This window comes from Chiloscyllium punctatum, chromosome 23 (genome assembly GCF_047496795.1).
Source record: "Chiloscyllium punctatum isolate Juve2018m chromosome 23, sChiPun1.3, whole genome shotgun sequence".
Classification (NCBI taxonomy): domain Eukaryota; kingdom Metazoa; phylum Chordata; class Chondrichthyes; order Orectolobiformes; family Hemiscylliidae; genus Chiloscyllium; species Chiloscyllium punctatum.
In genome coordinates, this window is record NC_092761.1 from 14251192 (window position 1) to 14269224 (window position 18033).

Consider the following 18033-nt stretch of genomic DNA (forward strand, 5'->3'; position numbering starts at 1 on the left):
AACTCGGGATTCAGTATTCCTTAAGGTTCCCAGCGGTGCTCTGTATTGCTATGAATGGATCAATGAACTCGTCTGATTCTCCAGAGAAAGAAAAAACTTTGTGGATATTTTAAAGAAAGCTGGATGTTTAGATAATCATGTTTCTCCCTTAAAGAAATTTTGTTGGATATTTCTGGTATTAACCAGTGTTAAATTATAGTTGGGGATGGGGAGAGTTCACACTTTTAACTTCTTCATTGGTATTACAACTCGTTTTCTCTTTCTTTGCTTGTGTTGGAGGTGTAGCTCAAGCTGGAGGGAGTTACAAAGGTAGTTGTGATGACAAACTGCCGACCTAAGGATAGTTGAAGCCTGGTTGTTGTTATTAATTGCCCTGAATGCCATATTGGTAGCGGGGAGAAGATAAAGTTTTGGGATATGTAAGCGCCCCCAATGGGCGGGGTAAATTTCGATATAAAGTGTCATTGGCACTTGGGATTTTGTTTCGTTCGTTGTTTTTTTTTTATGTGTTTAGCTTTGGAAAGTTTTGCGAGCTTGTTAGTTGTAGTAGTAATAGTTTGTATAGTTTTTAGGGTCGCTGACTGTTTTATCATTAATGCTCAGCGATGTGTAATTCGATGCGAAACTCTCTCGAGTTCAAATGTTGCTGCAATGTGTTATGGATTATTATGTGGTTAAATGGTGTACCTGAAACATTAAGGGTAGTGATCTGCCAGTCAAGAGGAAAAATGTAATTTCTCGTCTTAAAATCAAAGAGGGTGGACGTTGTTCTATTGCAGGGGATGCACCGTGATGACAAGGAACATTTGATGTTACAGCAGGGCGGCTTTGATCGGGTTTATTTCGCGTCTTTTAATACTACGAGTAGGGGAAAAGTCAGAATGGATAGGAAGAATCCTCCATTTAAATTACTAGATTGTATTAAACACTCATGGAAGGATCATAATCCTCAAAGCCTTGAACTATGGGAATTAATACAGTATTTTGAATTGCCACCCAGTGCACCCGCTTAAAATCCTGGTCGATGCATTTCCCAAATTAAATAATCTTGCATCGTGGCACATTATTGTAGAAGGATATTTCAACTGTCTTATGCACCCCACGGTGGACATAATGCCCAAAGGTCCCCAATACCCTCGTTATAATGTACGTAATTAGTGGATTTGTGTGTAGAATCAGAGCTGGTGGATGTCTGGAGGCAGTTCTACTTCACAAGTCGAGATTTTATTTTCTTCTTGAACAAGCATAAATAGCTCAAGAGGGTTGATCTCTTCCCCATCCCTGAAACAATCTTAGATTCGGTGGCATCCTGCACAATTGGGAATATTACCCCAACATACCTGCCCCAGAAATGGGATAGAAGTCACATAAGATTATGTTGTTTGTCGATAAAGGTCTTATATTTGTGTCAAATCCCGAAATTTCGGCAGCTCACGTGATGCAATGTATTAATTCGCTTGTCGCCTTTTTGGGCTTTAAGATTAATTTTACAAAGTTGGAGGCCATACCTATGGGAGGCCTTAGGAAAATACCAGATTTTGAGGGTAAATCCTGTTGTCCTTTTAAATGGACGGTGGTGGGTGGGGCGGGGGGGGGGGGGGAGGTTTCTCTATTTCAGTATATTCATTACATCCGTTTTTGATCATTTATTTAACATGAACTATGTCCATTTGTTTGAAAAATTAAACAAGACCTTCAAAGAAGGGAGGCACCTCCAATATCCTGGCTAGGTCAGATAGCTGTTCTTAAAATGAATGTTCTTCCTCATTTACTATAACGTGTGAAAGCTTCCTTTGATGTTTCCCAGACAGACATTTAGGAAATTTTATGGCTGGTTAACTCTTTCATTTGGCACCATTAGCAACTCTCTATCAAGCTAACCAAATTTTAACTACCCCACAGATTGTGGGGAGGAGATCTCCCAGATTAAAAGCTACGAATTCAGGTCTTTTTTATCCTATGTTTTTGCCTTGGCCTCTGAGGACTCGGCGTCAATAGGATTAGATATTGAACCCGCTCAGACAAAGTGAACCCTTATTGGTCTGCTGGTCTTAGAAAAAATGAGAACATTTATGGAGTTTTGTCATAACCCAATAATTATTAATACTGTTAAAGCATGAATGACAATGCATCGGATTGAGGGCAATACAGTCAAAACCATGTTTCTTACCCCTATAATTGGTATGCCGGGTTGTCATCCTGGGATAATGGCTTCCAGCTTTAAACTGTGGGCAGCAAGGGGTGTGTCTTACTTGAGTGATTTAGAATTAGTAGAATCCTTACAGTGTGGATAAAAGCCCTTGGGCCCAGCAAGTCCACTTTGACCCTTTGAAGAGTAGCCCACCCAGACCCATTACCGTACCATCCTATATTTCCCCTGACTAATGACCCAACCTACTCATCACTGAACACTATGGGTGATTTATCAATAATCAATTCATCTAATCAACACATCTTTGGACTGTGGGAGGAAACCCACACAGACAGGCCTAGAATATGTTAACTCCACACAGCCAGGCACCCAATTCCGGAACCAAATTCGGAACCCTGGTGCTTTGAGGCAGCAATGCTCACTACTGAGGCACCTCGTGCTATTTGAGGGAGAAACAATGATGTCTTTTGATCAAATAACTCGTATGTATGGACTGGCTAGTAGAGACCTCTTCTCTTTCTTTTCCAGATCAGAGATTTGATTTAAAAAAATATTTTTACCAGACTCTTACAGATCCGATAGAGAGAAGAGGCTGCTTATTGCTTAGAATACACTCTCCCACAGTACCCTTTATCATTAGTTGGAGAGTGTCCTCTTAGACAAGACTGTGCAGCTTTGTGATGTCTGCGAGAGAGAGTTGGGGGTTCAGAACAATTCGGAGCCATGGGAGGATATTTGTGAAAATTCTCGAAGAATTTCATCTGTAATAGGACCCTTTCCATGCAGTTGGAAATTCTTCATAGGGCCTATATGACCCTAGATTATCTCCCAACATTCAAAATGGGATTATCTTCAGCATGTCCGAAATGCAGAATGACTACAGGCACTCTTACTCATTGCATGTGGTCCTGCTGCAGGCTTTATACATATTGGAGCACTGTATCAGGTGTGATAGAGTGGGTCGAGGGGACTGAATTGGAGATGGACCTGGTTTCTCTTTTCCTGGGCCTGCCCAGGGTACTTTACACAGATGCACAAGTGAAAAAATATCCTTAGTTTCTGTGCTAGGAAAAGCATTCTGTTGTGTTGGATGTCTGAATCACGCCCCCCCCCCCCCCCCCCCAAAGAAAAACCCAATCCCCGCCCGGGTCTGTTGGGTCGTCGTAAGCTCTTCATGGAGAATATCCATTTGGCCTTTCTCACCAGCATGGTGCACCAAAAACAGAGATTTATATAAGACCATGGCAGACCTTTTTGAATTACCGTGATACAGGCTTATCTGCCACTCTCGGAAGGGCTTTTATACAGCCATGATGATATTATCTAATGAATATTATATCCAAAGAGGAAGAATAATGAACAAAAAAAGGGATATCAGCTAATGCTCTTGAGGAACGAGAGCTATCATTTTGTTTCACTGAGCAGTATTATTTACTCTTAATTTTTGTTTTTCTTCTGTCCGTTTAGTGTTTTTAACTTGTTTTGTATGTACATGCACATGGGTGCAATTTTGATCAGTTACTTGAGTTGTGTTGTTATTGGTTTATTATAATATTAAAATTCTCTTTTTCAATAAAGATATTTTTAAAAGTATTAAAATGCTAACATTGATAGAATAGAGTCCCAAAGAACTCTCATTAGACAGTCCACTCATGGTGGTTTATCCTGAGGGTCACCACATCTCGGGTGATGGGGTGAGGTTGATAGAGCGTCCCCTTCTTGGTAACCTCTGTCAGTGTGAGGAACTGAACCTGCGCTGTTGGACTCCCTCTACATCACAAACATGCCGTCCAGGCAACTGAGTAGGAGACTGTGTAACTGTTACACACAGAAACAGACACAGACAAAGGGCAGGAAAAACACTCATAACAAGGAATGTGGTACAGTTCAGATAACGGATATAACATTTATGGAGTATTGTCATAACCCAATAATTATCAATACTGTTAAAGCATGAATGACAATGCGTCACATTGAGGGCAATACAGTCATAACCATGTTTCTTACCCCTATAAGTGGCATACTGGGTTGTCATCCTGGGATAATGGATTCCAGGTTTAAACTGTGGGCAGCAAGGGGTGTGTCTTACTTGAGTGATTTAGAATTAGTAGAATCCTTACAGTGTGGAAAAAAGCCCTTGGGTCCAGCAAGGGTAAAAACATTCTCTGCTCGAAATTGTATTTTATAACAAGACGGGTTTAGAAGTTGTTTTTGGTTTAATATCATTATGGTGAGTCAACTGAAATAACCAGAATTGCACAGTGTGATTGGATATCTCTAACCATAAAATAAAAGTATATTTTAGTTTGGTCTGTGTAAAGCATGCTGACTGTTGCATGAAAGTATACAGTTGATGGAATATACTGTTAGGAGAGTGCGTTCCATCAGAAATGCCCTCAAACAGGCGCTTGAAGAAAATTGGGGTAAAAGTGCCTTAGTGCCGTCTGGACAGTGACAGGAACGCAGAGGGTTGAATGACTGAAAGCTCCTGTATCTGAGAAAAGCACCAGATCAGCTGGGAACTTACTAAATGCTAGAACACATTTGAAGGGCTGAATGGCCTCAACATGGTTTGAAATATGTGTGATTTGGAAAACGTGCATCTCTACTCCTTCCTCTTATGTGGTTACACACTGGTGCACTGCCATTTTCCCGAAACTGGGCATTATTTGGAACACGATCTGGAACATTCCATATTCGGTGTTCTCCAGAATATTCTCTAACTATGTTGGGGTGTATTGCAAAGGCGAGAGAGAGAGAGTGAAGCTGTTGCATGCGGCAGTGAGAGTGGTGGAGCATGAGCCTTGGTCGTGCTATAACAGATATACAGTGAGTGTGAGGGAGCAGAGAGAATACGGTGACCAATTACCCTGACAGACCGGGGAAGGTTATTAATGCTTGTCCTGTTTTGCTGGACATTTCTTCAGGCCGCAGATGCTACACTGAGTTTGGTGGTGAGCACAGACCATGCTCGGTGGGTCTGGTGGTATGGCCCCCTCTGAGAAGGCAATGGCCCTGCTCTGCACTAGCCCATCCACTATGCACACCATGCACCGTCAACAAACTATCTGCCATGCTCGGGGTAAACTGTACAGGGCAGCTCCAAACTGAGAATGCTCAGCCGTGTGCCACTTGGCCTTTTAAAGATGGCACCAGTGACAAGGAACATGGAATATCGAAGGAAATCCTGGCGACTATGAGTACCTCCAATCATGATGGATGGGAGAATCGAGCTGGCATTCAATGAGAGGTGGGTGGGGTGGGTGGTATTTAATGAGGTGAGTTCGATAAGATAGCACCAGGAAACTAGCTCAGCTTCGCACAGACAATCCCTCTGTCACACTCAATGAAAATGACACTGAGACAAATTACTGTTTTATACAGTTCAATGAGCCGAAGACTCTGCTGTCCTCACTCCCAGTTACAAAGTTGCAGAACAAATGCTCATTCAAAACTCCCCATCGCCTGAACTCACAGCATTATTCCATTCACTCATAATTCTTCATAATACTGACCCGTGTTACATGATACTATCGAAATGTCTTCATATCAGCATTCTAAAACCTGTGAACATATCTTTCCATGACATTTTTTCTCAGTCTGTCCCTCTCTGTCTTTATCCTTAAACACACGTATTTACAGTCATACATTTCTACTGCATGGAAACAGGCCCTTCGGCCCAGCTGGTAGATGCCGACCAAAATGTGCATCCACACTCACCCCATTTCCCTGCCCTTGCTCCTTTCCGATCCATGTATTTATCCAAATACCTTTTTAATGTTGTTATTGTACCCATCTCAACCACTTCCACTGGCAGCTCAGTCCAAAGGCTAAACTGTGTAAAAACGTTGACCCTCAGGTTCCTTTTTATTTTTGTCCTCTCCAAACATTAACAGATGTCCTCTAGTACTTGGTTTCCCAACCTTGCAAAAAAATTGAAATATTCACCCTATGCATGGTTCTCATGATTTGATAAGAGGTTCACTTCTATACAATCCCCCTCAGGTTTCTACGCTGTTAGGAAATATGTTCTAACCTGTCCACCTTCTCCCTATATCGCAGACCCTTTAGCCCAGGAAACATCTTTGTAAATTTCTTGTACATTCTTTCTCGTTCAATAATATCCTTTCTAGGGCAAGGTGAACAAAACTGAGCACAATACTCCAACTGCAGCCTTACCAACATCCTGTACAACGGCAACAGAACGTCCCAACTTCTATACTCAATGTCCTGATGTAGGCCAGTGTGCCAACAGCCTTCCTCACTGTCCTGTATATCTGCGACTCAAATTCAGACAATCGTGCACCTGATATCCAACATCCTTTTGTTCCACTACACTCCTTAAGGCCCTCTCATTCACCATTAAACTCCCACCTGAATTTGACTTTCCAAAATGAAAGATGTTGCATTTATCTATATTAAACTCAATTTGCTATTTCTCAGCCCACTTCCCCAGCTGATCAAGGTAGTGCTGCAATTTCTGATAATGTTCCTCACTGTAAATAATACCTCCTATTTTAGTGCCATCTGCAAACTTACTAACCTGCATTGTGCACTCTCGTCTAAATCATTGATCTAGATAACACACAGCAATGGAGACAGTACCGACCCCTGAGGCACTCCACGAGTCACAGGCCTCCAGTCCGACAAGCATACCTCCACCATAGACATTTGCTTTATAATGTCAAACCAACTGCGTCACCAAATTGCCAGCTTACCTTAGAGTCTGTGCGATCTAAACTTCGAGAGCGGCCCTACATGTGGAATCTTACTAAAGGCCTTACTGAAATCCATATAGATTATGTTGACCGCCCTGCCCTCGACAACTTTCCTGGTCACTTCCTCAAAAAACCCTAATAAAATTTGTAAGGCATGATCTGCCATGCACAAAGCTATGCTGACTGCTCCAAGTCAAATTCTGTCTTTCCAAATGCATGCATATCTTGTACCTCAGAACCTTCTCAAGTAGTTTACTGCAAACAGATGCAAAGCTTACTCGTCTGTATTTCCCAGACAATTATTGGCAGCCCTTCATGAAGAAGGGCACTATATTTGTTACCGCCCAGTCTTCCAGGACCTTGGCCCCTGTCTTCTCTCACCACTTGCATATATCTGGTCAGGACCAAGAGATTGATCTGACTTTGTGCATTCTAATATGTCCAGCAGCACCTCTACTATTGACAGTAGACAATTAACGTCCCAAAGGTCACAGGACTTCATGTCTTTCTTCATGGTAAACACAGAGGGGAAATTGAGGACCTCAACCACCTCTTGTAGTTTTACACATGCGTGCCTATTTTGGTTTTTAAGGCGTCCTATTCTGTCTCTAGTTGTTCTTTTTCTTTACTATAGTGCATTTGGGTTCACTCTAATCGTCTCAGCCAAGGCTATCTCATACTCCCTTTTCGCCTTCCTGATTTCCTTCGTCAGTAAACTCCTGTATCCCCTGTGTACCTCCAGGGATGCCCTTGATCCCAGCTGCCTGTACCTGAACCACGCCTCCTTTTTGCTGGCTAGAGCCTGAATATCTCTTGTCATCCAGGGTTTTCTCTTCCAGCATCACTTTCTCTTCACCCTCACAGGAATATATAAACCTTGAACTCGAGCTATCTCACTTTTACAGCCCTCCCTCGTGCCCGACATCCTTTTCCCTGAAAACAAACTACTCCAATTAACACTGCAATCCTCTGTCTAATTCCAACAAAATATGCCTTGCCCCAATTTAGAACTTGAATCTGTGGACCAATTTTGTCCCTCCCATAACTATTTTAAAATTAATACAGCGCCAGTCACTTTTCCCAAAATACTCCCCCACTTTACCACCGTCACCTATTTCCCAACAGTAGGTCGAGTTTATCCCTTCCCGTGTAGGACCCTTTATTTACTGCTTGGGAAACTTTCTTGAACAAACTTAAGAAATTACGTTCCATCGAAGTTCTTAACCATCTGGATGTCCCGGTCTATGTTAGGAAAATTTAAATCACCTATTATGACAATCCTATTGCTCCTGCTACTCTCACCAGTTTCCCTGCATATTTGTTCCTCTAATTCCCATTGATGATTTGGAGGCAACTAACCCCCTCTTCCTTCCTTGTACCATTCTCAGAACCTCATCGGATAATATCTCAGTTATTTCATCTTTAAATACTTGTGGGATACTCGCCTAAATCAGAACTATTGTTGTTTCAACTGTTTTCATTTACATCTCTCCCTTGCAATGATTTTCACATCTGCATCAAAACTTGTCAAGGTACAGTGGAGATATGGCGCTGTAACTGGATGGGAGCTGCACATCCTGTCACTTCCAGCAAGTTTCCCCACACTGGGCAGTGATCTAACACAGTGTTACCGAAAACTGGAACAACTTGTGTTTATATATGAATAACCCAGTGGGGTCCGCACATCTCCCCACGCTGGACATTTATCCCAGGAATATAGATCAAGTATTGGTGTGGGCTGCACAGAGTTCCATTCTGGATATTGTTGGGTTGCATTCAGCAGTACGCTAGCCATATCTACACAGTGTTCCATCCCGAATGTATAATGGACGGGCTGGTGATGTGAGTTGGATTGCGAATGTGAGAGAACTAAACATCTGGCTATACCTTTATTTCATATTTTCATTCTTGGTATTGGACCCTTCAAATCCTGACTCATCCTTAGACCCGACCCTCTGGATGAGTGATGGTGACTGTTGTTAAAGCATCTGGGTCTGTAACATGACCAACAAAGAGAGCAGAGGCTGCAGTGAGTACAGTCTCCGTAAAATGGAATGAGGAAATCACAGTCTGATCAGCCGTGGTCTTAGTGAATGGTGGGGCAGGATTGAATGGACCACTAATGTAACTTGTTCATGTATTTATGTTTGTTCCAAGCAAACTCCTCTTCTCTCCAAATGTCCCATACTGGTGGGAAGTGAGTCACCTCCTCCTGTTCCTGCGTAACAGAATCCTGGGGCCTCACTAGCCTACAGATTTCCCTGTGGCCCAGTTTCGAACAGTTGAGTGACGGCCCCCTGTTCCTTTTCCTGTTCCCTTGTCCAAGTCTCAAGCAGTTGAGTGACTCCCTCCTGTTCCCATGTCCCAGTCTCGAGCAGTTGAGTGACTCCCTCCTGTTCCTGTGTCCCAGCCTCGAGCAGTTGAATGACTGCCTCCTGTTCCTGTGTCCCAGTCTCAAGCAGTTGAATGACTGCTTCCTGATCCCAAGTCTGTGAAAATGGATGTCCTCCTCCTGTTCCTGTGTAACATGCTCCAATAGCTCTGTGCTCACCTCCTGCTCCTGTGGAATGGAACTGAGGGACTGAATAGCCTCTTCACATTCATTACAGCTTCTGTTGACTAAAAGCAATTCTCCTGATTCTGTAAATCACCATTAAAATCTGAATAATGTATTTTTGTATTTTGCTCTCAGTAATTGAGCAAACAATCTGACTGACAGAATTCAGAAGCTGAGTCGCCTCCTCCTGTTTCTGTGTTATACACTCAAAAGGCAATAGAGTCTCAGAGATGTACAGTACAGAAAATGATCCTTCAGTCCGGTCGTCTATGCCAAAACAAATATCCTAAATAAATCTCGTTCCCCTTGCCAGCATTTAGCCCATTTCCGTCTGAACATCTCTCATGCATGTATCCATCCAAATGCCTTTTAAATGGTGTAACTGTACCTGCCTCCACCGCCTCTTTTGTCTGTTCAATCCATACACGCAGCGGTCTCTGTGTGAAAATGTTGTCCCTCATGTCCCTATTTAAATCTTTCCCCTCTCACCTTAAACCTTTGTCTTCTAATTTTGGACTCGCCTATCCTGGGGAAAAGACATAGACTGTTTACCTTATCTATGCCCCTCATGATTTTATAAACCCCTTTAAGGTCTCCCCTCAGCCTCAACACTTGAAAATAGCCCCAGCCTATCCAAACTCTCCCTGTAACTCTAACCCTCCAACACCTGCAACATTCTTTTAAATCTCTTCTGTACCCTTTCAAGTTTGACAACATCTTTCCGACGGCAGGGAAACTGGAATTAAAGGCAATATTACAAAAGTGGCCAAACCAATGTCCTGTACAGATGCAACGCGTCGTGAAAATGTTTAGACACAAAGCACGGACCAATAAAGGGAAGATCACCAAGTGCCTTCTTCACTACACAGTTTACCTGTGACAGCACTTTCAAGGAACGGAGAACCTGAACCACAAGGTGACACTGTAGCTCAGTGACTAGCATTGCTGCTTCAGAGCGCAGCGACCTGGGTGTAATTCCATCCTTGAATGACTGCCTGTGTGGAGTTTGCACATTCTCCCCGTCTCTTAACGAGTTTCCTCCGGATGTTATGTTTTCCTCCGACAGTATAAAGATATACAGATAAGTGTAGATTGGCCATGCTAAATTGAGTAAAGTACCCAGGGATGTGCAGGCGAGGTGGATTAGCCATGGGAAATGCAGGTTCAGAGGGATAGAGTAGGGGTTTGTCTAGTGGGATACTGTTTAGAGGGTCGGTGTCGCCTCGATGGGCCGAAAAGCCTGTTTCCTCACTGTAGGGGATTCGATAACTTCTATGGAATTCTCCTTGATTGGCAGCTTTTGACAGGACCCTACCTATATGTCTTGCCTTGATATGTCTTGCCAAAATGCTACACCTCACATTTAACTAAAATAAACTCCATCTGCCACTCCTCGGTTCACCTAAACAAAGTCCCATTGTGGTCTGAGGGATCGTTCATCACTGTCAACGACACCAACAAATTTGTTATTATCTACAACCTTACTGACCATACTTCATATACTCAAATGTAAATGATTTGTATCAGTGACAAAAAGCAGTGGACCCACTATTGATCTTTGCGGCACGTTACTGGTCACAGGTCTACAAGTTTTATGAACAAATGTCACTGTCACGCCCTGTCTCCAATATTCAAGAAAAGTTTGGACCTAAATGGCGAGTTCTCCCTGAATCCAAGGAAGTCTAACCTTGCTAACCAGTCTACCATGTAGAACATTTCAATTTTCTTACTGAATTTCATAAAGACAACATCCACTGTTCTGCCTTCATCAATCATCTTCATCACTTCCTCAAAAGATTACACCGAGTCAGTGAGACGTGATCTCCAATGTACAAAGCCCTCTTCAGTCCTTGTCTTTCCAAATACATATCGATCTTTTTCCTCGAAATCCCCTCCAACAATTTAATCACCATTGACGTCTTGCTCACCGATCTATAGTTACCTGTTTTTTCTTTACTTTCTTAAATAATTGCACTATGTTAGCAGCCCTCCAGTCTTTTGACACCTCACCTGTGAAAATCAATGTTACAAATATATCAGCAAAATGCATAAGCAATCTATTTCCTAGCTTCCCACAAACATCTGAGATACAACTGATCAGGTCCCAGGTATTAGTTCACCTTTATGTGTTTTAAAATGTCCAACGCCTCCTTGTAATATAGACACTTTTCAAGGTATCATTGCATATTTCTTCATTCTCTCGCTCTTGTAACCTCCTCCAAATTAAATACTGAGGAGAAATACTTGTTTAGTATCCCTCAAATTTGTTGTAGTTCCATAAATACGTAGCCTTACTGATCTTTAAAGGGCCCTATTCTCTCCCTAGTTAATCTTTTGCCGCCATTAAAGGATTTGTAGAATGTCTTCAATGCCTCATTAACCCAATTTCTAAAGTAATCTCTTGTCCACATTTTTCTGGCCCGATTTCCCGATTGATGATACACTTGCTGCCCTTATACACCTCTCGGGATTCACTTGATCTCAGCTCTGTTTACCTGACATACGCCTCCTTCCTCACCTTGACCAGAGCATCAATATATCTAGCCATCCAGACTCCCTGTACCCACCAGCCTTGCCCATCTCACTAATCGGAACAGTTTGGCTCTGGACTCTTTGAAACCAGGTTTTGATGATCTTGCATTTTCCAACCATCCCTTAACCTGTGAATAGGGTATTCCAATCAGCCATTCACAGGGCTCGCCTAAGACTTTCAAAATTGGCCTTGTTCAAAGTTTGAACTTTAATGTTAACATCAGGTATTTCCGATTCCATAATTAATTTAAAACTAATATTTATGTGTAACAAACTTGAAAGTTGAATAAACACTTCCTGTGCCTCTATAACGGGCTCAAGAGACTGAATAGGCTCCTCCTGTCCCTCTGTATTACACTGGAAATGCTGTCCCTCTGTAATAGACCCAAGAGACTTAATGGCCTCCTCCAGTTCTTCGAAACACACTCGAGAGGTTGCATGGCCTCCTCCTGTCCCTGTGTAACAGATCCGAGACACAGCAACCCGTGGATTACGAGCAGCCGGTAAACTGTATCTAATAGAGACCCATTCCTTTACAGTTACAGAAACACAAACAACACAATGTACTCCAGGTGCCCTCTCAGTGACACATCATACAGCTGCAGTGACAAATCTCTTTGTTTTGAATGATTCTGTTGGCAAAATGTGCCAATATTCCAACTTTCCACCTTTTCAAGTATCAACAGGTTAATATGGGCTGAATGGCCTTCTCCTATCCCTCTGTAAGGGGCCCATAGGGACAGAATTGCTTTGGCCTGTTACTGAGCAGCAGTCTCAATGCTCTGTCTCAAGGTTATGAAAGGATTTGAAAACAGGGCATTAAAACCAGGAGTAGCCTCACACTGGTCAATAAGTACCGTACTTTGTTTCAGGTATCTAGAAACCTGCCCACCAGACTTTTTTTTTACGCAGCAGATCTGTCATTTTATAACTGCCTATTTTCATAAACAGAGTGGAACATATATAGACCGCTGCAGTGTTCTGTTAATACTCTCATATACAAGGGAAAAAAAGATTAAAAATATTGAAAGATTTATGGTCCATCCCTCACCAACCTTATCCGTTCCGTCCAAAACCAGTAAATGAAAAGTGATGAATTGGTTAACTGAGCCTATTTGTTCAGTGACTGCGATTAATGCCAATCTCCATGGATTCTAATTATCTCAGTGGAAGCTTTCCATCTTTTAATGATAAATGGGCTCCGTTCAATGTGTCAACCCATAACATGAGCGGGAGCATCACTGACAGCACTGATAGGGATCAGCAGATCCAGAGAGAGGGGAGGAGAGATCAGAATCTGAGAACATTAGACTGGAATGTTCCAACAATTGATCAGAATCAGAGAACATCAGACTGAAATATTCCAACAATGGATCAGAATCTGAGAACATTAGACAGGAATATTCCAACAATATACAGGAGCTTATCCGATTATGTTTGGTATCTTTCTGAGGTTGATTGGATGTCATTATCAGTGCGGATCTATTTCGCTCTTCTCATTATTCAATACTTTTATTATCCCTTCCTGGCTATCGTTGGTGTTCCTGGTGAGTGTCACTATCCAGATTTTGTTTTCTATAAACCAGTTATGAGTGTATTATTGTTATTTCATATTGTCTACACTTCCTGCCACTGTTATTTTTCCTGTTGAATCTCTCAATCCAGATATTCACTCTACAGACCACTACTAACTGCATCAATGAAGGTGTTCAATTACTGTCTCGCTCTCTGTTCTGGCAGTGTTACTCACGGGTCTCTATGTTGAACTATTCAGTTTCAGGGGAGAACCACAATGCATTGTCTCATTGCCTTTACTGTTAAGAGCATGGAGGTCACTTTCTACTCTTCTGGTTACAAACTCCACTTCCTTCCACTGTTTCCATCCCATTCCTGGCCAATATCTGCAGCTGAAGCAGTCAGGTCACAACTGTGGGAGATCCCTTTGACTATGAGCTGATTCTTGACACCATACCCTGAACATTTCTAACTTGAAATACTCACCACTCCAGAATATATCTCACTGGTTTATTCGATCTGTTGTTTGAACCTTGAGCTATGAAATACAGTCTAAATGAAGCCAATAATCTGCTGCTGACACTCCGGGCTTCAAACCTGCTGAAGCAAATCTGATTCAACCTCACACCAAACCCCCATCCATCTGTCATTCATGTGCACGCCGATGGATATTGCTATTGTGTCTGGCAATGCCTTTATTTTAACATTCTCAAACACTTTAGCTCATCTGTCCATGAAACTTCTCTCGTTCTCTCTACTGATTAACAAAAAGCTTGCCTGTCATCGTATTTAAAATAATTTCCTCCATGTGCGTTCCTTCTCAAACAATGAATTTTGCACTCAACCACGCCAATCGCGTTCACACACACACACACACTCTCAGTCTCTGATGAACACACACACACACACACACACACACTCAGTCTCTGATGAACACACACACACACACACACACACACGCAGAGAGAGCAAACCTTCCCACTGTAAGCAGTAAATCTGTTGCGAGTATAGTTAGCATATGATAGTAAAGTTTGCAATACTCTCATGCTGTGCTGATAGTGCAGTTTACTGAGCAACACACTAGCATGGTGTGTACAGCTCTCAATGCTGGGCTGTCATCTTGTCCCAGTTTATGTTGTTTGTGGTGTTCTGTGAAGCAGATTGAGAACTTGATGTAACAAACCATTTCAGCTGATCTGACAATGCCTTTATTCATTGTTCTCATTCTTGTAATTTTACTCTCGAAGATCTCACTTCGCCAGTTAGTCCCACTGCCCTGACGTTTTCCACATATTTCCACAACATCTTTTCAGTTAATTAACTGTCTGTTTCTGTCTTTAATGTGAATCTCTTGTCCCTCTGTATCTTTCCCTGGCCTTGGGTTTTGTCTCCCTAATGTATCGAGTACTGGCATTGTGTAGCTCAGAAATAATGAAATGGGGTGTGTCAGGCTGTTGTTCACTTCCCGGTATGTCCCATGTGATGGTCCATGGACAGGCGTGTTTCAGAAGTTATGAGAAACATCCTTGTAACTTGGTCTGTACCTGTGGCTGTCGCTCTCAGGTGACCATGTGATTAGGAACAAAAGGAAGCCCACTGAGTAAAGGACCACGCATATAAATTGCCTGACAATGCTGTCACCTTTTAAATAAGAGGTTATTTTCTCCCTTTTTTAAGTAAGAGACCTGAAAGGCAAAACTGCCGACTGAAAACGGCTCAAGTAAATAACTTATGGGGCTTTTAGGGTTTTAAAATAAATAGCAGAAACAATGGCCAGCTGGCACAGACCAGAATTTCTAGGTTTTTTTTAATATTGTAGCTATAACAATCACCAAGTGCTTGGGGTGCCAGAAGGGTTGTAAGTTTCAGTAAATTATCCACAGCTGGTATTCTCTTTGGACCTCACTTGATAGTGTTTCCTCCTGGATTGGAGAACTGTATGCAAGAATGCATGTCTGAATGGTCCTTTTTGCGAAGGGGTGTGTTTATGGGATGTTGATATATTGGAACAGTTCATTAGTAGAAGGTACTGTATCCATTATTCGGTTAAGATTGCCAATAGAAAAATTATTCTAAATTCATCTTCATTTCTAATTGGATTTTCATTAGAGTGTTTAAATATATTGTGTTTTGCTTAATGGTGAGTGGTTTGAATAGTTTGACATCTGGAACACCCAACTCACATCTACCTTTAAAATAAGGAAAGTTTGGCATCCAACCTACCTTCTTAAAATAGTTTGAGGCAGTCTGGTTCGTCTATAGCAAACTGTGGACTCTTGTCTGGTTCTATATCGATAATACCAAACTGGGTTTAGAATTGCAATCCCTACTGTGTGCAAGCAGGCCATTCTCCCCAACAAGTCCACACCGACCCTCCGAGGAGTAACCTACCCAGACCCATTCCTCTACCCTATTATTACACATTTACCCCGACAAAGCCAACTAACCCACACATCCCTGAAAACTATGAACAATTTATCATGGCCAATACACCTGACATGCACATCTTTGGATTGTGGGAGGAAACCAAATCATCCAGAATAAGCTCATGCAGACACTGGAGAGTATGCACCAGGAGGCTATTGGGTTCAAAGGTCGTGTATGGTAGTTGATAGTGTCTTTTTTCTGGATGTTGAATTTGGTTGGTTTAAACAGTATTTTGTGTAAAAAGATTCAGTCCCTAAGAGTTCTCTGGGTGTGGAAAAGTGAAGTTGGCGGTTTTACAAAAGGTAATGATGGTAAAGCTTTCGGAATTGACAGACAACCTGGAGTTAGGGTTGCGATTGTCTGTGAGAAAATGAGAGATAATTACAGCTATAGATCGGCAATTACGTTTAGTAGAACCGCCATCAGACTCTTTGGAAATGGCTGGAATTCAATTTGAAATGATGGTCTTTGAACCTGAGAAGGAATTGAAAGAGTTTGAATTATGATGAAAAGTCGAAATAAAAGAAAGGGAAACGAAGAAGAAAGAGAGAAAAGGATAGAAGAAAAGCAGAGAGTTTCAACTTAAAACGTTAGCAATTAGAGAGGAAAGTTGATATAGAAGGCGGAAATGAAGGTAGAATGTCGGTGGGATGAGGAGGGTAGTGCGGTTGGGCAACCCTATTGTAACCAATGGCCTAACGGGGTTCTGTTTAAATGCATCCAGGCATTCTCTAAATTTGATGAGAAGGATGGGGAAGCCTTTTGAATTTCATTTGAGAAAGTGGCTAAACAAATGCAGACACCAGTGACCATGTGAATTTATTTGATCCAAAGCTGATAGGTATTTACATCCCTATCGGAGGAGGTATCTGGGGAGTATGAGGATGTGAAGAAAGCCATCTGAAGTGCATATGAGCTTGGGCCAGACACTGACAGACAGCGTTACAGGAATCTAAAAGAGGGTCCCTGGTTAAACGCACATTGAGTTTGAAAGGATCAAACAAAGTAATTTTGAAAGGTGGCAAGGGTATTAAAAACAGAGCAAACCTATGACACTCTTAGAAAGATTCTTATTTTGGAGAAGTTCAACAATTCACTTCCTGCAGTCGTGAAAACTCGTGTGGAAGAGCAGAGTTAAAACGGAAAGATTAGAAGCTGAAATGGCTGATAATGATGATTGAGTTCAGAAATCAAAGTTTGGTTTCTGTGAGAGATGGAGAAGAATGTGCGAGGTCTTGTTAAGGTTTACAGGCATAGGCCAGGAGTAGCAGGGAAAGAGGTTAGAGCATTAAGAGGTACAGAAGCATGTAATTCTTTTATGCTGAGACATGAGGAGCTATGTCATTCAGAGGGAGTAGTGGAGAGATTAGAAGCGCTACATTATGTAACGTGTGGTTGGAGTGTCCAGTGGAAACATCAACAGATTTATTCCACAATGGGGAAGGAGGCCTTGGTGTTGGCGTTGCAACATTTCAGATTTACATTGCCAATAACATACCTGAGACAAATCTTTATCACTGATCATAACCCCTTAAAGTTTTTGGTTAAGTTTAGGGTGAAAAATACCAGTCTGTTTCGATTGAGCTTATTATTGCTGCCATTCAGTTTGAAACTATACAGGCGACAGGGTGATAAAACCTAAGTGTGGAGACTTGGATGAAGAAAGACCAAGGCATTCTGTGGCAGGAGTAAAATGACTGAAATCGAAATAGATGTGAATATTTGTATGCTCAGAGTCAATGTAATATATATGCATTTCAGTCTACTAATAGAGGAAGATTAGGAGGTCTAAAATGAATCTATCTTTGTGTATTGATAGATTATTTTATTAAAGATGGAGTTGTGAGGACACTATCACTGTAAAAAGATTATTTCTCTTGGTTTTTTTTTGAAGAGAGGTGTTAAAGGCAGAGGTGCAGAACTCCTGTCTGAAAACAGTTTAAATAAATAACTGAGATTTTCGGTTTCATTAAAACGGTGGTAACAATGGAAGGGCAGTGGCCAGCTCTCCCAGACCAGATTTCCTCATTTTACTTTTAGCTGCAGCATTCAGAAGCTGCTGGGGATCCCAGAAGGGTTGGAAGTTTCAATACATGATCCCCAGCTGCTTTTCTCTCTGAGATCTCTGTTGA